Source organism: Pseudoliparis swirei, chromosome 8, assembly GCF_029220125.1.
Source record: "Pseudoliparis swirei isolate HS2019 ecotype Mariana Trench chromosome 8, NWPU_hadal_v1, whole genome shotgun sequence".
Lineage (NCBI taxonomy): Eukaryota > Metazoa > Chordata > Actinopteri > Perciformes > Liparidae > Pseudoliparis > Pseudoliparis swirei.
The window spans coordinates 1,152,421-1,173,260 of record NC_079395.1 but is presented as its reverse complement, the minus strand read 5'-3'; the positions used below and the strand labels follow the sequence as shown (position 1 = coordinate 1,173,260).

The 20,840-nt window shown below is 45.0% G+C and overlaps 1 long non-coding RNA gene and 1 pseudogene across 1 annotated transcript; one reads left to right on the top strand and one right to left on the bottom strand.

Moving 5' to 3' along the window:
* Nucleotides 1-3,913: 3,913 nt before the first annotated feature.
* Nucleotides 3,914-6,178, top strand: LOC130198252 (uncharacterized). The gene is made up of 3 exons (XR_008832593.1): nt 3,914-4,294; nt 5,355-5,501; nt 5,702-6,178. It is a non-coding gene; the product is annotated as an uncharacterized LOC130198252 (long non-coding RNA).
* Nucleotides 6,179-7,627: 1,449 nt separating this feature from the next.
* LOC130198217 (tripartite motif-containing protein 16-like) lies at nt 7,628-9,969 on the bottom strand (annotated as a pseudogene).
* Between the last annotated feature and the right edge of the window lie 10,871 nt (nt 9,970-20,840).

The window sequence follows — 20,840 nt, the reverse complement described above, 5'->3', positions numbered from 1 at the left end:
TATGTGCAGAATGTCCGGATGCTTCAACTTACATTCTTTACATTCACTTCTTCTATTGCAGAATTTGCTGAGATGGCCAGGCATTAAACATCCGAAACACAAGCCCTTTGACTTCAAGAAGTCCACTCGTTCTTTGTGTGGCTGATCTTTGATTGTACTGCATGCAGCAAGAGTGTGAGGCTGCTGGCAGTAGAGACACGGCTTATCGAAGGCGCTTGTGGTTTTGCTTAAGATCGCTGGCTCAGCATGCGTTTCTTGAGGCCCTTTACTTTCTGCTGAAACATTGGTGGCGAAGCTGCTTCCACGTATTTCTTTCTTTGGGGGATACCTCTCGTTCTGTTCTGTTTTTCCACTTGTAGATGAGCGGCTGTCTAGTATATTACCAAAGAGTGGATCTGATGCTATTTTAGCTTGACGGTCAATGTATTGCACCAAGTCAGCAAACTTTGCTCTTCTGCCACTTCGCTCTTTGATATCGAAAGCTACAGCCCGCCAACATTCTCTCATTTTGTATGGCAATTTGGACAACATTGTCCGTAGATTGGTAGGGTTGTCCATCTCCTCTAAGTATTCAATGTCCATCATGGTGTTGAGACATCCAATCAGGAACATTGCGTAAGCACTCAGTGCCTTTTCATCCTCGGACCTCACTTGCGGCCATTTTAGTGCTTTATCAATATACGCTGGCAATCCGTAATTCGTCCCCGTAGTGCTTATGAAGAAGCCGCTTTGCTTCAAGGTAGCCTTTGCTTTGTGTCATATGAGTGCAGCTGCGGACAAGCTCTTGTGGTTCACCGGCTGTATACTGTTCCAAGAAGTACAATTGATCCTGCTCATTGTCAGTCTTCTGTTCTATCGCATGTTCGAACGCTCTGATGAAAGACTTGAACTGTAGCGCATCGCCCTTGAACACAGGGATGTCCTTTGTTGGTAGCTGAGACAGCTGTTGTTGTTTTACAAGTAGCTCTGTGATTACGTTCTGCCTTTGCATGACCTTTAGTATGTCATCACTTCTGTCCACTTGAGTGTTAGACTGATGACTTGTGGCTGCCTGAGGCGGTGATGTTTGCGAGTGCAGCATTGATGGTTGAATGTGAACGTTTGTGTTAGCTTGTTGCGGTATCCTTATGCTAACCCTTTCCTTCTCCACTTTCCTAAATTGTAATTGTTGCACTGGCATATGGTAACTGTAACCATCTTCAGATCTTTCATATTCTTTCAGAACCTTTAATTTTGCTTGACTTTCAGCTAATGCTGTTTTCATCTCTAATTCCTCTTTTTCAGCTTGGATTCTAGCAGATTTAAATTCCAGCTCTTGCTTCCTCTTCAGTGCTGCAGCACGCTCTAGCAGGGCTGCATGTTGTGCTTCCTGTAGAACCCGTGTTGATGAAACACGTGATGCGCATGTTGCATGACTTACTTGTGTGCCACATAGGCTACCACATTCTGCATTTCTATCTCCTGCCTGGGAAATACTGTCATGTGGTCTCACAGCTTCTTGCAGGCTATCCACTATATCAAATTCTTTTTGCTGTACATTTTCCATTGGCAGCACTGGTGTTGAATCATGCACAACTGCTATCCATCTTTTAGTTTCTTTCATAAATTCTCTGATTGGTGCCATTTTCATTTCAAACCAATTATCCTGGTCAAATGTTCTTTCATCCTCATCTAAAAGATTTGCAACTTCACTGTTGAGACTTCTGAACTCTCCTACCAACTCTGCAAAATCGTTTTCCATCGCATCTTGCACATTTTGGACTCTTCCAGCATCACTCATTAGTATCTCAAACTGCCTTATTTTGCTTGTCAGAGTTCCTAATTTACGTCTCCTCAATGCAATGTATTTCTGCAACTGGTTTTCTAATGCCTTCTCCGTTGGCTTCCGTGATCTTCCCTGCGCCGTCACATCCTCCACACCTCTCTCTTCCCCATCAGCCATCGTACACGTAGCTAGTGCTCAAGCTGTATGCCTCCGTTCAAAAGCTCTTTTCTTTCACGGAACTTTTCTCTTTAAAAACGAGTGCAAAAACAGCGTCTCAAAAATCGCCAAAACCTCCGCATTGACTGAATATCGGCTTATCACTGTAGGTTCTCGCACCGGTGCATCACGTTGGTTTTTTCAGCATTGAGCAGTTACAAATTAATTTTCGTTTTCCTCCAATCCTCCGTATATCTTCGTATCTTCATAATACTCAAAGATAAAAAGGAGTTTTCGATACCTGATCTCGTAGAATACTTCAATGGATTCACAGGTCCGACGTTAGCTTCCAGTCCGTTTACACGAGCGGCAGACTGGCTGCGCTCTCGTAGCATATCTCCATGGATCACCCGTTCCACCGCGAGCCTCTAGCCCGCTCCACTCGAGCGGCCGCTGGCTGCGTTCCCCACCTGTCCAGGTAATCCAGCGAAGCTCGGCTAAACTAAGTTTTTTGACTACATTGTAGTGGCACTCCGTCTAGTTCTGGTTCTTTTGTACCACACTATTGAGATCAGTCTTTAAAAAGCTATTAATTGACACGCGAGTGACACAAGTAGTTTCATACAAAATTATGTTTACTTAAAAATCGTATAGTACACGGTCACACGGTCAAAAAACTATGTCGCTTCCAACAACTCTGAACTCACATGACTGACAGTCCAACACAGCTAGCTGTTATACTGACGTGACGTCATCTGATTGGAAGCTCACATTCAGACAAATTATGAAGCTTTCAAATACAAGACTAAATTATATATGTTAAACTAAACATTCTTTCAAATCATAATGAAAAGGATTTATATTCAGTTACCTTTTTAAATCTTTTAAAACTAAATTATTATAACAAATGAAATCATGCATTTGGCTCTTACACCATACATACAATAATATGTACACGCCTATTGACCTCCCAATAGCATCAGATAAAGGATTCATCTCTGTACTGGTCTTGTTAGACCTTCGTGCTGATAAAGGACTCATCTCTGTACTGGTCTTGTTCGACACCATTGACCATGACATCCTGTTACAGAGACTGGAGCAGTCGATTGGCATTTCAGGCACCGCACTAAGTTGCTTTAAATCCTATTTATCAGATCGATCTCAGTTTGTATTTGTAAACGATGACGCCTCGATAACCACCAACGTTAATCACGGAGTTCCACAAGGTTCTGTGCTTGGACCAATTTTATTTACCTTATACATGCTTCCTTTGGGCAATATTATCAGGAAACACACCATAAACTTTCATTGTTATGCAGATGATACTCAATTATATCTATCGATAAAACCAGAGGAGAACAATCAACTCGGTAAAATGTAAGCATGTCTTAAAGACATAAAAACATGGATGACCTGCAACTTCTTGATGTTAAACTCAGACAAAACCGAAGTAATTTTAATCGGCCCTGAGCGCCACAGAGATCAATTAGACGGCATTGCCCTAGCATCCAACACCACTGTAAAGAATCTCGGTGTTATCTTTGATCGGGACTTGTCCTTTAACTCCCACGTAAAGCAAATCTCAAGGACTGCATTCTTTCATCTACGCAATATTTTTAAAATCAGACACATGCCAAAAAGATGCTGAAAAACTGGTTCATGCGTTCGTTGCTTCTCGACTGGATTACTGCAACTCCTTATTATCAGGCTGCTCTTATAAGTCTCTTAGGTCCCTCCAGTTGATCCAGAATGCTGCAGCTCGTGTTCTCACTGAAACTAAGAAAAGAGATCACATGACTCCTGCACTAGCTGCTCTCCACTGGCTCCCTGTAAAATCAAGAATAACATTTAAAATTCTTCAAAATTATTACAAAGTTCTTTAATGACAATTCAAGAAGTCAGAAACTTTAACCCAATTAAATGAGAACAATGTCAAGTTGATCAATACTACAGATTTATTTTTTCCTATAAATCACCAACAAACGGCAGAATCATCTGATCTGGTTCACTCGTGAGCTTCTTGATGAGCGTCTGCTGTTTGCTGCTCAGCAGGTCTTCTACAGGTTTCTCTTGAACAGCCTGTTGACGTCCCTCTCCAGGATGGAGAGAGTCCTCGTTGGTGTCAGGACTGTCCCTTTGTCTTCCACTAACTCCGGAGCATTCATTCACATGGGTTCATGCACAAGTACCACACACAGTCTGGAGGTGGTGAGACAGGAGCTTATTCATGAGGTACAGAAGAAGAACAACACCAAGGTGACTCAAGACAAAATGGCCATGACATTCTCCATGCGGAGGCTGGAGACCGCGACCGGAAGTCCTGCGGCGGATGACTTGGAACAGAGATGGCCTGCTTTGTTCTCTGAAGCTGAGGTCAGGGAATAACTGTTAAAACAACACCCAACAACATCCCCATGTAGGACTGCTGCTCCCAACAGAAGTTTATTCATGTATATGTATTCTAAATCAGCGGTCCCCAACCTTTTGGGAGCCACGGACCGGTTCCGTGTCAGAAATTATTTTCACGGACCGGCAATATAAATGATGTAATAAATATGACGTCATACAATTATACGAAGGGCATAAAGTGCCAAAACTACAACTCATCATTACGCCGAATTAGTGTGAGCCGTGCGCTTGTTGACCTGCAACGAGCCGCTGATGGAGACGGCGACACAGACGTGTGTTTGGTCCGCTGCTCCTAACCGAGTTCTGGTCGCTGTCATTAGAACAGGCAGAGTTGTTGTGTGAAATGTCCCTTAAGGCCACCGTCATTTGCATCTCCAACACATGTTCTTCTAGCTCGGACGGGCTCGATTCACCGGGTGGGTTTGTTTACAAATGGGTTGCAGGTCTATTCTTTTGCAGTCGGGTCTTTTGTGGTTGGAGTACCGCTCAAACTCTTTGAAAAGCCTCTTCCACCGGTCAACGTCTGAAACATGTGGAATGTTCCGCTGTTCACTCGCCCACACAGCAGCGACTTTATCGGCCAACTTGAAAACAGTTGTCATTTCCCTGAAGTGACAGAATTCATTGAGCAGGTTGAATATGTTTTAAGATTCTTTGGCACTGTGCCGCCAGCAGAGGGTTCGGCGCGTGAGACTCGCCTGCAGCGATAAACCCGAACCTTAAGACTCCTGAACGCGGCTCAGACGTACACACGGGTGGATCCGCTCCTTTTTCAAAATAATATATTTTTCCGACAGATTCAACAACAAAAAAATTAAAACTTTTTTTATTCACTTTTGTTCCGTGACCCGGTTCCAACCAAGCCGTGGACCGGTACCGGGCCACGGCCCGGGGGTTGGGGACCCTGTTCTAAATGACAAGCCAAACCGATTCTTTATTTGTGTTCATCGTTATTGCAGTGCTAACTTGTATTGTGTATTGTAGCATTGGGCTCAGTTCCTGTTGTTGACTTTTGTCCATTCAGAGGCAGGATTCAGAAGAATTACGACAATTCCCCTCGAGCGGACGTTCATGTACGAGCTTGACTATCACACACCACAACTTATCAGCTTGATGAAAGCCAAGGGTGGTGTCCTTGGGACCAAGCTGAGGCCATGTTGGACTGAGTCAGGTGTGTTTGTTCAAAGTGATGCTTGTTCACACTGTACCTGCTCTATGCAGAGACACCAACTCCTCCTCTGTTGCTTCTTTGTTCCTCCACACTCCATGCTTCCACAAATGAGTCTTGCTTTCACTGTTTCTGCAGATGTATGCAGTTCATTTAGCATGAACAAGGGGTTCAGTATTGACAACATGTTTATCTATTCACAGAACCAAAGCATTGAGATGAAACGTGAAACTATTATCACAGCCTTATCCTGTACCTTGGTGAGAAAGAGGAGGCGTTATTTGAAGACTGCCTGGTAAGTTTTTTAATTTATTTATTGTCTAAATTCTTATTGTATGTTATATCCAGGTGGACAGCCGCAGTGATGCAACTCAACACATCGTGAAGATCCTGGTTGTCCGTGGCAACGATGGAGAAGATCCCGTTGAGGTATCGATCCTCCTTGAAGGCGAGGAGATGTTGGCGGGATGCGGCAGCGTGCCAAAGCTTGCATGTTGCTGATGGGGCTTATTTACGCCATGAACCTCGCTTACCCACCAGCATTGCGCTACACATTTGAAGTTTAAAAAAAACTTCTTCTTGAACTGGATGGGATTAAGCCGTCTCCAAAAGTACCGGGTTTGAAGATGAAGTTGCTGTCCTAAATGAACACCGACTGGCAATGTTCAGCAGCTGCTTCAACACGGACACATTGGTGTTGGCAAGTGAGGCACCTGTTCTGTCAGTATGCAGATTATAACAAATAATGTGTTATCCTTTAAAATACAGTGATATTTTTCTTTTCTTTTCTTTTATAGTCGTAGAGCTTATAGTTAGGGCTGAATCAGGTTCACCTGGTCCAGCCCCTTGATATGCTGCTATAGGCTTATAGCTGCCGGGACGTTTTAGGATGCACTGAGTACCTATCTCCTCTTTTTTCTCTCCTTAGGGATGAATTTTCATCTCTCAATCACACGTTACTAACTCTGCTTTCTCCCCGGAGTCCTTTTGACTTCACGTCTCATGGGGTCATCGGACCCTATGAGACGGCATAGATCCTATCTGCCTGATGGATCGTCTGGGTCGTGGAATTCCTGCTCCTGACTATGCCACTGTCCTGTTGAGATTCCGCCCACTGTTGAGACTCCGCCCACTCCTCCTCCCCACCGCCATCTGCCTGATGGATCGTGGAGGTCTCCATCGTGGAATATGCCGACTATGAACTATTCATACACTGTCATATTTATTGAATGTATTTTAACTCTAAATCTGTCCTTCTGTACACATTACATCTATTGCATCTGTCCATCCTGGAGAGGGATCCTCCTCTGTTCTCTCCTAAAGGGTTCTTCCCTTTTTTTGTTTTGGGGCAGGGATGTCTGTGTACAGATTGTAAAGCATTCCGATAAAAATTTGTAATTTGTGAAATTGGGCGATACAAATGAACTGAATTGAATTGAATTTATTATCCTAAGTTTGAAAAGGGCGGAGCCTATAAAAGGGAGTTGGAAGCTCACCTGGGCCTTTCTTCCTGTAGTCAGACACACCTGAGAGAGCACATAGTGAGAGAGCAGCCATCTTAGCGTGGGCTTTTTATTGTTGCTGTCAACAGGTACATTTTATTTAGTGTAAGTGAGCGTGACTCCTAAATGACCAACACATTGTGTGACTGTATACGTTATGTTTTTATTTAACCCCACATGGTTTACTTTCTTGTCTGTGCACTTTGATGCTTGTATTAAATGTAGAAGTGACTCCACCCGTCTATGAGTCCTGTGTTTCCGGTCCAGTGGCCTCTGGCCCCAGTGCATTCTGGGTGTTTCCCTGCGGGGGAACCAGAGGGTTGGCGCCTCGCTTCCACAGCGACACCGTGAGTCAGGACACAGTGGACCGGAAGAGCAGAAGCACTCAGCTGGGGAGCGCTCACCTCTTTCACATCCCTGGTTCAGACACTTAAAGGCACAGCACACACACACCACATGCAGGAAACAGGGTCACACTCGTGACCTCCAGAGGAGCCGACCTCCGGGTTTGAGAAGTGAAGCCGACGCACGGAAAGAACCTGAACGTTACATGAAACCTTCAGTGAAGTCTGTGAGACGTGTTGGACCACCACCTCAGTTATGGAAAAGAACGACGAGAGATTTACTGATTGATTATGATACTTTATTTTATAATGCAACACAGTACATCATGTGTACATTGATTGGGAAAACAACAACAACATTTAGTCTCACAAATGTATTAATAGAATAATTTGCATGAAGTTCTAAGAACAAAATATCTCCGATAAAGAAGCTCTGGTGCTTTCTCTCTTTAAGACCCATGCAGAGGAAGAGAAACTTAAATTAAAGAATACATCAATAACAATATTCATCAAACATTTAGAGCTCAGAGCATTTTACATTTCCCTGCAGATAAATATGAGTTCAGGTAAACAAAGAGCATCATGAGCAGTGAGAGCCTCCATGACTCAACACACACAGGAAGGAGCGCCACCTACAGGAACTCAGACACCTACACAACAACAAGGAGAAGATGGACAAGTCCCGCCCACAATGTTTGATTGGCAGGTGAAGAAAAGTCTGCTCAGCGACGATGATGGAAACAAAATAAGTTTAAGACTTAAAACACAGACTTTAACCAGATGTCCCTGAACTCACTTCTGTCTATTTGAGTTTACTGAACTCAGCAGTGTCTCCAGAATAATAATAAAACCCAAGTCCAGCATAGAGAGGCTGAGTGAATGTGGTCTGGACTCTGTGGAGGAGAGTCATGGTGTCAGAGACGCTGTAGAAGGACAGAATACCTGCTCTGTGATCCAGGTACACTCCTAATCTGGAGGACCGAGGACCAGAGACGGGAGTTTGGACATTGTTGTGAAGAAATGTAAAACTGTCATCGTCACAAAGTAACGCCCAAGATTTATTATTGAATCCAAACAGACATTCATCCCAGCTCCCTGTTCTGCTGATATTCTTGTATGAGACGGCTACATAAACTCCTCCTCTCCACTCCACCTCCCAGTAACAACGTCCAGTCAGACTCTCTCTACTCAGGACCTGACAACATGTAGTGAACCTGTCTGAGTGACTAGAATAAGACTGATCTTCTCTCATTAATGTTGCTTTTCTGTTCCCATCAGACAATAACAGATGTGTGTGTGCTGTGTATGGATCCAGAGTGATGTCACATGAATACCTTAAGAATCCAGCTCTGGTCTCGGGCTCTGCTTGTGAAGGAGACAGTAAATCGTCCACTTCAGTCACTGCCAGTGAGACGTTTGTCCACTTGTCCCCCAGAACGTCCTGTAGTTTATCTCTGACTTCTGACACAGCCGCCGTCACGTCCTCAAAGTGTCTCAGAGGACGGATATCGATGCCGGACGAGTGTGTAGACTCAGCGCGTGGTGACAGTGAGGGGTAGTGGAGTAGAAACTGCTTGAGATCCTCTGTGTGTGACAGCAGCTTCAGCTCAGCCTCGTTCCTCTTCAGCTCAGTGATCTCCTGCTCCAGCTTCTCCTGAAGCTCTTGGACTCGACTCACTTCAGTTCTCTGCCGGGATCTGACCTGCTGCTTCACGTCAGAGCTTCTGTTCTCCATGAGCCGGATCAGCTCAGTGAAGATCTTCTCACTGTCCTCCACTGTTTTATCAGCAGAGAGGTTGAGGGCCTCCACCTCCTGATGGAGCAGCTTCAGGTCTTTCTCTCGGTCCTGGATTCTCTGCTGGATGTTGAGTCGACTCCCCTCCAGCTCTCTCTGCCTCTCGGTCCTTTCTGCTGCAGCTGAGACTGTGTCGTGGCCTTTATGTTCATCCACAGAGCAGAGGTAACAGATACACTGCTGATCAGTACGGCAGAAGATCTTCATCACCTCGTCATGACGACAGATGTTCTCCTGGAGCTTGTTGGAGGGGTCCACCAGCTTGTGTTTCTTTAACGGAGGTACATCATAATGAGGCTGGAGGTGTTTCTCACAGTAAAGCCAGACACACCAGACAGGACTTGAAGGCCTTCAGTCTCCTCCCAGTGCAGACATCACAGGCCACATCTTCAGCTCCAGCATAGCAGTGATCAGCAGGAGCAGCTTGGAGTCCAGTCTTCTTCAGCTGCTCCACTAGAGCTGCCAACATGGTGTTCTTCAGCAGGACAGGCCTCAGTGTGAAGGTCTGCCTACACTGAGGGCAGCTGAGGAGTTTCTTCCCCTCCTCTTCCTCCCAGTGGGCTTTAATACAGTTCATGCAGTAGCTGTGTCCACAGGGAATAGCCACCGGATCCTTCAGGAGATCCAGACAGATGGAACAAGAGAAGGTTTCCCGATCCAGCTGAACTCCTTTCTGCTCCATTTCACCTCTCAGGAGCAACGACTGTCTGAGTTTCACTTCCTCAGAAGCGACTCTGCTTTGACTTCTGATGTGAACAACATGTGACGGTTCAGTGAACGGGGCGTGTCAGCTCTAGTGGGAGGGAACCAGGAAGTGTGTGGACAGAGTGCAGCCGCCTGTGTTTGAGAGCAGGAGGAAGAGGAAGGGGCTTGTCAAGCTGTACTTCATTCATGGAGGAGGAGCTGAAAGAGGAGTGAAAAAAACAATAATTAATAATCCAAAAACAAAGTTTTGCATCTGAAACATCCCAAAGGATAACAAATGTTTTTGTCAGTCCGACTGAGTAGCAGGTTAACGTTAATGAAGCAGATGATCACTTGGAGCACCACTTGATATCAGATGGAGAGCTGCCCACAGGGTGAACCACACGGATGACTGTCCACCTTGAAGTTTATTATTCATTATAAATATGTGTGTGTGATTTTGATTGATTTTTGTTGAATCCCAGTAAAACTCTTAAAAACTGAACAATATAATTTAGTGTTTTTTCCCCAAAACAATTGAGCTCTGTAGCTGAACCTGGTGACTAGTACATAAACCTGAGTTACAATAATTAAAATAGAGCCACAGGTTACACATCTGTGGTCCTAGAACCACACAAATGGACCCGTGCTGACCCTTTCAGTCACGTGGGTCGAGGTCACCCAGAGGTCAAAACCCATTACAGTTTTTCTCAATTGCTAAAACACTAAAACCCATTGGTTGAACAAAGTTCTCAGACGCCTGAACTCATTTAGCTAACTGTGCAGTCTGTTTTCAATACCGTAAACTATTTCACATGGTAAAACACAATTTGCAGATCTCACTTAGACTTTTCAGCAAAACTCTAAAACATCCTCAGTCCCAAAACACATTCTGCCCTCTAATGCACACGTCATCCAGACTGTGAACACAAGGCAACGATGAAATACAAAGAGAGAACACACGTCATGGATCAACACAATCACTCTAAATGGATTTAACTCGTATCAAATGATGTGACACAACCAATATAAGCCAGTGGAGAGCAAACAGGTGGTTGAAGGCGGGAAGGAGAAAGTCTGAGAATGGATAGAAGAAACAATGTGAGAGGATGAGGGCAAGTGTGTATGCAAGGTGGGCGAAGAGGAGGAAGAGGAGGAGGGCGTGCGAGGAGGCGGCGAGGAGGAGGGCGACGAGGAGGAGGAGGGCGTATGCAAGGTGGGCAACGAGGAGGAAGAGGAGGAGGGCATATGCGAGGTGGGCGACGAGGAGGAAGAGGAGGAGGGCATATGCGAGGTGGGCGACGAGGAGGAAGAGGAGGAGGGCGTATGCGAGGTGGGCAACGAGGAGGAAGAGGAGGAGGGCAGATGCGAGGTGGGCGACGAGGAGGAGGGCGATGCGAGGAGGGCGATGAGGAGGAAGAGGAGGGCGACGATGAGGAAGAGGAGGACACAGAGTGTCATGTGATCTCTTACTCTTATTGTCTTCCTTTAACCTCTCACTCAGTCCCTCCCCTCCTACTCACAAAGCCGGCAACCACCTTGACTACATTTTCACAAGAAGCTGCTCTACCTCTAACCTCACTGTGACTCCTCTCCATGTCTCTGACCACTTCTTCATCTCTTACTCTCTCGCTCTCTGGTACTGATCTCACTCATGCATCCTAACTCTGCCGCAGACACTCTCCTCTCTTCCCTGTCTTCATCTCTTGATTATCTTTGTCCTTTTAAGACACGACCGGTTCGGAAATCCTCTCCGGCTCCGTGGTTGTCGGACTCGGTCTTGGCCGAGAGAGCCCCTGAGCGGCGGAAGAAAATGGCGAATCGAATCAAGCGGAAGACTTGCTCTTCTATCAATCTCTTCTCTCCTCCTTCTCTTCCTCTATCTCTGCAGCCAAAAGCTCGTTCTACCTGACCAAAATTCAGTCTTCCTTCTCTAACCCCAAAAAACTCTTCTCTATCTTTTCCAACCTCCTTGATCCCCCCTGTCCCCCTCCTCCTTCCACCCTTTTGCCGAGCCACTTTGTCGACTACTTTACAAACAAGATAGACGACATACGCTCCTCCTTTACAAATCCATCTTCTATCACCTCACCAACACTAACTTCTTCATCCCCCTCTCTTTCCTCTTTCACCCCCTTGTCTCCCAATCAAGTTCTTAGCTTGGTGACCTCCGCCCGACCGACCACCTGCCCCCTTGACCCCGTCCCGTCTCACATCCTCCAGGCTGTTGCTCCTGACCTTCTGACCTTCCTCACCCATCTTATTAACAGCTCCCTCTCAACTGGCTGTTTCCCCAACTCTCTGAAGGAGGCGAGAGTCAACCCTCTCCTGAAGAAACCACCTCGACCCGTCTGAAGTCAGCAACTACAGACCGGTCTCTCTTCCTCCTTTTCTTTTCAAAACTCTGGAGCGAGCGATCTTCAACCAAGTGTCCTCCTGTCTCCACGGCAACGACCTTCTTGACCCTCACCAGTCTGGATTCAAGGCCACTCAACAGAGACTGGCCTCCTTGCTGTCTGAGCAGCTTCACTCTGCTAGAGCAGCCTCTCTCTCCTCTGTCCTTATCCTTCACTCTGCTAGAGCAGCCTCTCTCCTCTGTCCTTATCCTTCACTCTGCTAGAGCAGCCTCTCTCTCCTCTGTCCTTATCCTTCACTCAGCTAGAGCAGCCTCTCTCCTCTGTCCTTATCCTTCACTCTGCTAGAGCAGCCTCTCTCCTCTGTCCTTATCCTTCACTCTGCTAGAGCAGCCTCTCTGTCCTTATCCTTCACTCTGCTAGAGCAGCCTCTCTCTCCTCTGTCCTTATCCTTCACTCTGCTAGAGCAGCCTCTCTCCTCTGTCCTTGTCCTTCACTCTGCTAGAGCAGCCGCTCTCTCCTCTGTCCTTATCCTTCACTCTGCTAGAGCATCCTCTCTCCTCTGTCCTTATCCTTCACTCTGCTAGAGCAGCCTCTCTCCTCTGTCCTTATCCTTCACTCTGCTAGAGCAGCCTCTCTCCTCTGTCCTTATCCTTCACTCTGCTAGAGCAGCCTCTCTCTCCTCTGTCCTTGTCCTTCACTCTGCTAGAGCAGCCTCTCTCTCCTCTGTCCTTATCCTTCACTCTGCTAGAGCAGCCTCTCTCTCCTCTGTCCTTATCCTTCTAGACCTTTCTGCAGCATTTGACACCGTGAACCACCAGATCCTTATCTCTTCCCTTCAGGTCCTGGTATCTCAGGCTCTGCACTCTCCCTCTTCTCTTCCTACCTCAACGACCACACTTACCGGGTACCTTGGAGAGGATCTGTGTCTGATCCTTGTCCTCTCACTACTGGGGTTCCTCAAGGCTCCGTCCTGGGTCCCCTCCTCTTCTCTCTGTACACTAATTCTCTCGGCTCTGTCATTGGCTTCTCCTACCATAGCCATGCTGATGACACCCAACTGATCCTCTCGTTCCCCCTCTCTTCATGGTTACCGGTGGAGCAGCATCCGCTTCACAACATTGGTTCTTGGTACCGTGCTCTGAACGGATCGGGCCCCGTCTACATCCTGGATACGGTCACACCGTACACCTCATCACGTTCGCTCCGCTCGGCAACAGCCAATCGACTTGTGACTCCTGCACCTCGAGCTCATCACTCTACATTCAGACTGTTTGCTGTCCTGGCTCCTGATTGGTGGAACGAGCTCCCCACTGACATCAGGACAACAGGAAGTCTCTACAGCTTCTGCCAGAAACTAAAAACACATCTTTTCCGATTATATCTGGATTAAAACACAGATTAGCACTTCAGTGGCACTTACTTCTGGTACTTTTGTACTTCGACTTTCTTGAAAACATTTTACTTTCTGTATTCTTGTTGTTCTGAGTTTGTACTCTTGGTTGATGCACTCATTGTAAGTCGCTTTGGATAAAAGCGTCTGCTCAATGACATGTAAAGTAATATAGTGTGGTCCAGTGTGGTCCAGTGTGGTCTAGTGTCGGTGATGCAGAACATCAGGAAAGCCGCTGTATGCCGAGCTGTTCATAAAGTTTATTTAGCACTTAAACTTCTGGATGTGTTCATTACGATCCCTGGCCCACACACACATTCACACACACATTCACACACACACACATTCACACACATTCACACACATATTCAAACTCCTGTTCTGTATGATCATCTCCACATACATGTTTGCACACATTTATATTATCTACTTGTTCTGGAAGAGTAGAGATGGTTATATGATGGGGTGACGAGGCACTTAAAATTAGCCGATATATTTAACACTTATGTTCACACCAAACGCGTTGAGTAGTTTGATGTTTCCACGTTTGTGTGATTTCACAAGTATAGAGCAGAAATAGTGGTTATTTCTTCCTTTGAGTTTATTTGACTTTGTGCCGTTATATAATCAATGTTTCTGTGATCGACGCTTCCCCCTTTTGATGTCGGACGGGCAATCATCCTGAGGACTGACGTCTGGTTTGAATTAACGAGACAGTTTGAGGGCGGATCAGCCTTTGAGACGCAGAGAGAGCCTGATGTCAATCATCTCGTTAAATTAAGCGGGAAAATAGGACATTTGATCGACTTTGTTGAGCCACGTACGAGAAATAGGGCCCCGCTGCTTACAAATGTTATTGTTTTGTATTTCTGTGTTTGTACATGAAGAGCAACAAATACACATTTAGTCAGTAATGGAAGTTGATATCAGTCTGAAGTCACCGTTGTTCATAATGTGCTCCCTGCAGATGTCCAGCAGCTGGTTTGGATTAAACCACATGTCCTTCCTGAGGACCAGGACCAAGAGGAACCCCTTCAAATAAAAGAGGAGCCGGAGCCCCTCCACATAAAAGAGGAGCCGGAGCCCCTCCTCATAAAAGAGGAGCTGCAGGATCTCTGGACGAAGATGACGAACCTCAGTCCTCACGGCTTCATCAAAGCCAGACGGAGAACAACAAAGAGGCGGAGCCTCCCGCCTGCAGCTCAGCTACGACAATACAGACGGAAACTGATGGAGAGGACTGTGGGGGATCAGGACCAGACAGGAACCTAAATCCACATCGTCATTCACATCCAAATGCTGATGATGAAGAGGCTTCAGACTCTTCTGAGACTGAGGTCAGTTGTGGTGATTGGCAAGAAGCTTTGTCAGATTCTGGACCTGACAGTGAAGAGGGGGACAATGTCTGGAAGGAGACCAGGGCACCTGAGTCTGCTGCACATGCCCTGAAATATAAGGAAGCTCTTGTAAGTCATGTGGGATGTAACACCGGCAACAAATCCAATGAATCACGATCAAAAGAGCTCATGAGAGAGAAAGCATTCAGGTGTGATGTTTGTGGGAAAAGATTTAAATACCAGCGAATTCTGAAGAGTCACATCGGCGTCCACACAGGAGAGAAATCATTCAGTTGTGATGTTTGTGGGAAAAGATTCACATGGCAGGAAATCTGAAGAGACACAGGAGAGTCCACACAGGAGAGAAATGTGTTTAGAATGTGTTTCGTACGTCTCTTTCTTTCTCTCTCTCTCCATCCCTGGGATCCATGCAGGTGACGCCCGTGACCCTGCCTGCAGATGAACCTACACCTGAGGACATTTGGCTGAGAGCTGCCAGCCAGACGACCCAGTGGGCCTCATAGAAGAGTTCAAGCTGTGTGCCGGTGCTGTTACGTGTGGTCCACAGGGTGCTGTTGTCCTACGGTTCATCTCATTGTAAATATTGCTACTGCCATATCAATCGATACTGTGAGTATTTCCACTGGTCTCTGCAGCATCGATTCCGTTTCTATGAAACGGATATTTTATTTCTTATATTGAAGCACTCTAGGATAAAGGTGTCTTTACGCTGCAGACCGCATACCGGGAGCGGCTAACTTGTGGTGGAGTCCCTATGTAGTGACGCACTCTGCAATATAATCTGTGTGTGATGTATGTAACTGATGTAATGTGTACTACGATGTCATTCCTTGGTACATGCTGTATCACAAAGTATTGTAATCATGTGTGAGAGGTATGTGAGTCCAGAGTGTCCGTAAAAATCTATTTTAAACAATTTGAGCAAAATGTCCATAAAAAGAAGGAATAGAGGTCTTCGAATAGATCCTTCTAGACGGATACGGACGTTCAGATATTGATCCATCACTCTTTGGAAAAACACTTTGCTCATCAGCTCGAGTTTTTCTTATTTAGCTGTTAACCTTTTTATTTTTTTATCTTGTGTTAAATAAACATCGACTGCATTACAGTTTGACTACATCAATTGTTTCTGAGTCTTCAATTAATCAGTTCCTGGATCGGGACGTCACCTGACTGAGAGGTCTCCACGGCAACGTCATCCAGCCCCTGAGGTGAGCGCCATTCCCACGGCGACACACACTGATATGAACAAACTTATTCCATACACACACTAATATGGACACACTTATTGACCTCCTAATAGCATCAGATAAAGGACTCATCTCTGGACTGGTCTTGTTCGACACCATTGAACATGACATCCTGTTACAGAGACTGAAGCAGTCGATTGGCATTTCAGGCACCGCACTAAATTGCTTTAAATCCTATTTATCAGATCGATCTCAGTTTGTATTTGTAAACGATGACGCCTCGATAACCACCAACGTTAGTCACGGAGTTCCACAAGGTTCTGTGCTTGGACCCATTTTATTTACCTTATACATGCTTCCTTTGGGCAATATTATCAGGAAACACTCCTTAAACTTTCATTGCTATGCAGATGATACTCAAGTATATCTATCGATAAAACCAGAGGAGGCCAACCAGCTCAGTAAAATTCAAGCATGTCTTAAAGACATAAAAACATGGATGACCTGCAACTTCTTGATCAGGGTGTCCGCGGGTCCTTAAAAAGTCTTAAAAAGTCTTAAATTGCTTTTCCTAAAAATAAGGCCTTAAAAAGTCTTAAATTGTCTTAAATTCAGATTGGATTGGTCTTAAATTTTTTGGGTGTCATGTCCAGGGGTTTTCCTGGGTCAAAATGGGTCTTCGGTGCTCCCAAAAAATATGTTGGCGCTGTGCTTACCGTCTATTGTGCAGGTCGGGCTGTTGAGTGATCAGCAGCTGTCCGCTCGGTCCATTCGCGCACCTCACAGTTGCGTATTGATCAGACAAGAAGACACGCTTATCAACTCCAGTGTTTCCCTATAACAGGGTGAAATCCCCCGCAAACAATTCTCGGCTCATGCGACAGAGCGATGCGCGCCGCATCGAAGCTCTGCCGTGATGCGCTGCAGGTGAGCACCGCGTATTCGGTCCTATCAATCCCCTACAACGTGAAGCATCGGCTACTTTAGAAAACATGGCAGGATGCAAGTTCAACAACGGCTTGAAAAGAACGAGTGTTTCTGGTCACGGTGGGTGAAATGCTTCTGAATCTGCGTTATGTGTCGCGAGACTTCTAGCGGTGGAATCTCACGTGCAGAGCAAGAAGCACAGAGACTAGCGAAGGCCGCCAGCAGCCCGCGGGGCTAGCTCCTGCTCCGCCGCTAGCTGCTGCTCCGCCGCCCGCAACAACGTCAACTACAACGCTGGAGGTCACCGGAGGAAATCCAGCGCCTTGCAACAAAGAGCTCATCACCGAAGTCCAACGCTGCAGTGCGTTCTTCATTCTGTTCCACGAGACTCTGGACCAGACCACCGCGAGCAGACAGCTGGACTTCATGTGCGTTATTGGTGAAATGACCACGTCCAGTCAGGATCCTGTGGAGCTCATGGGCCATGACACCAGGACCTACTTCAGCATCTCAAAGTAAGTCTAACATAAATATATGTATTAACTATCCTCTTGTATATGAGTATGTTTCATATAGTTAAGCTTTACTCGTGTGTCAAGTTAATAACAGCTATGCATAGGCGCACTACACATTAATTAGACTAATTAAAAATAGTTTTAGAATGGTAGTAAGTAGAGTGGTGTTTACCTGTCAATATGTCTACATAGTGTTCACTAGGCTCAAGGGATGGCTCGCGTTGCTTAATTTGTAAAAATAGTATTCATTCCTATTTATCCAGTCTGACATTAATCTGAAGTGGTGGTGTCATAAGAGATGTGGTGATTGTTGTTTGGCTAATGTCTGCCTTTTTTCTTTCTTTTTTCCAGGAGAATGGACCAAATGTCAACTGGAAGTTTTTATATTAATACAGTTTGAAAAGGATTGTTTTCCTAGTATATTCACAAAAGCTCAGGAGTAGACGTGAACCTGTGCACAAACATCCATCACATAGAGACATGAGAACTCACACTCACTCACCCACACACACATACATTCTATTATGTAAATACATTTGCATTTTAAAAGCAGCTGGAAATGTTATTTGTTATTTTATGGATTTTTTTGTTCAAAAGGAACTATGTTGCATGTATTTTTTAAATATATTTACTTAATTTTAGAGACATTTGTTCATGGGACTTAAATGTTCTGAAAATGTATTAATAAATATAATTTACAACAGCAATGACATTTGTGTTATCCTTTTGCATTACACCATACTGTTAATTTTGAACAGACATCAGTGTGTTTACTTTGAATTAATTAATTTAGATTAATGTATATTTCCATAAATTAGGTCTTAAATTTTATTTAGACGTGGTCTTAAAAAGTCTTAAAAAGTCTTAAATTTCACTGGTTTATTCCTGTAGACACCCTGTTGATGTTAAACTCAGACAAAACCGAAGTAATTTTAATCGGCCCTGAGCGCCTCAGAGATCAATTATCTGGTGATGTGGTTTCTGTAGATGGCATTGCTCTAGCATTCGATTCAATTCAATTCAATTCAATTCAGTTTATTTGTATAGCCCAATTTCACATATTACAAATTTGTCTCTGAGTGCTTTGCAATCTGTACACATAGACATCCCTGCCCCAAAACCTCACATCGGACCAGGAAAAACTCCCAAATAACCCTTCAGGGGGAAAAAAAGGGAAGAAACCTGCAGGAGAGCAACAGAGGAGGATCCCTCTCCAGGATGGACAGAACAATAGATGTAATGTGTACAGAAGGACAGATTTAGAGTTAAAATACATTCAATGAATGTGACAGAGTGTATGAATAGTTCATAGTAGGCTTATTCCACGATGGAGACCTCCACGATCCATCAGGCAGATGGCGGTGGGGAGGAGGAGTGGGCGGAGTCTCAACAGGACAGTGGCGTAGTCATGAGCAGGAATTCCACGACCCAGACGATCCATCAGGCAGATAGGATCTATGCCGTCTCATAGGGTCCGATGACCCCATGAGACGTGAAGTCAAAAGGACTCCGGGGAGAAAGCAGAGTTAGTAACGTGTGATTGAGAGATGAAAATTCATCCTTAAGGAGAGAAAAAAAAAAAAGAGGAGATAGGTACTCAGTGCATCCTAAAACGTCCCCAGCAGCTATCGCCTATAGCAGCATATCAAGGGGCTGGACCAGGGCAAACCTGATTCAGCCCTAACTATAAACTCTGTCAAGAGGAAAGTCTTCAGTCTACTCTTAAATGAGGTGACTGTGTCTGCCTCGGACTGAAATTGGAAGCTGGTTCCATAAAAGAGGAGCTTGATAACTAAAGGCTCTCGCTCCCATTCTACTTTTTAAGACTCTAGGAACTACAAGTAGTCCCGCATTTAGTGGCGTAGCTCTCTAGTGGGGCAATATGGTACTACAAGCTCCTTAAGATATGATGGAGCATCACCAATCAAGGCTTTGTGCGTTAAGAGAAGAATTTTTAAAAGTGATTCTTGATTTTACTGGGAGCCAGTGCAGAGCAGCTAGTGCAGTGATGTGATCTCTTTCCTTGGTTTAGTGAGAATACGAGCTGCAGCATTCTGGATCAACTGGAGGGACCTAAATTTATTAGAGCAGCCTGATAATAAGGACTTGCAGTAATCCAGTCTCGAAGTAACGAACGCGTGAACCAATTTTTCTGCATCTTTTTGAGACAAGATGTGCCTGATTTTTGAAATATTACGTAGATGAAAGAATGCAGTCCTTGAGATTTGCTTACGGGGGTTAAAGGGCAAGTCCCGATCAACACCACTGTAAAGAATCTCGGCGTTATCTTTGATCGTGACTTGTCCTTTAACTCCCACGTAAAGCAAATCTCAAGGACTGCATTCTTTCATCTACGCAATATTTTTAAAATCGGACACATGCCAAAAAGATGTCGAAAAACTGGTTCATGCGTTCGTTACCTCTGACTGATTACTGCAACTCCTATTATCAGGCTCTAATAATCCAGAATACTGCAGCTTGTGTTCTCACTAAAACTAAGAAAAGAGATCACATGACTCCTGCACTAGCTGCTCTCCACTGGCTCCCTGTAAAATCAAGAATAACATTTGAAATTCTTCAAAAGTATTACAAAGTTCTTTCACAACAATTCAAGAAGTCAGAGAAATTTTAATCCAATTAAATGAGAACAATGTCAAGTTGATCAATACTACAGATTTATTTTTTCATTTAAATCACCAACAACTGCAGAATCATCTGATCTGGTTCACTCGTGAGCTTCTTGATGAGAGTCTGTTGTTTGCTGCTCAGCAGGTCGTCTACAGGGTTTCTCTTGAACAGCCTGTTGACGTCCCTCCAGGATGGAGAGAGTGCTCGTTGGTGTCAGGACTGTCCCTTTGTCTTCCACTGACACCGGAGTATTCATTCACATAGTTCATGCACACGTGGTTAGTTGAGTGAGGAGCTTCAGGTTTGCAGATGATTAATCATAGACCTTTTCAGACCGAAGCAGAGTCGTTAACTGAGAGCTGCTGTTGGAGTTTCTCAGAGGACAGTCGTTTGGTTTCTCTCATCGTCTCTCGCTCCACCTGTAATTTGATTATTTAAAGCTGTCCTTGTCTTCACGACTAAATGATTACTCTGTGTTGAGCCTCAGCTGTGTGAGGTTGAGAATGAAATTCAACGTCCAGGCCCTCTAAAAAAGCCAAACTGGACGTTTAAAGAAGGGCCAGCAGAGGGCAGCAGAGGGAATCCTTCTAAAGGTTTTAAAAGTTTGAGTGTGACGTCTGTTGATTAGAAAGAAAATACAAATCTACTTTAT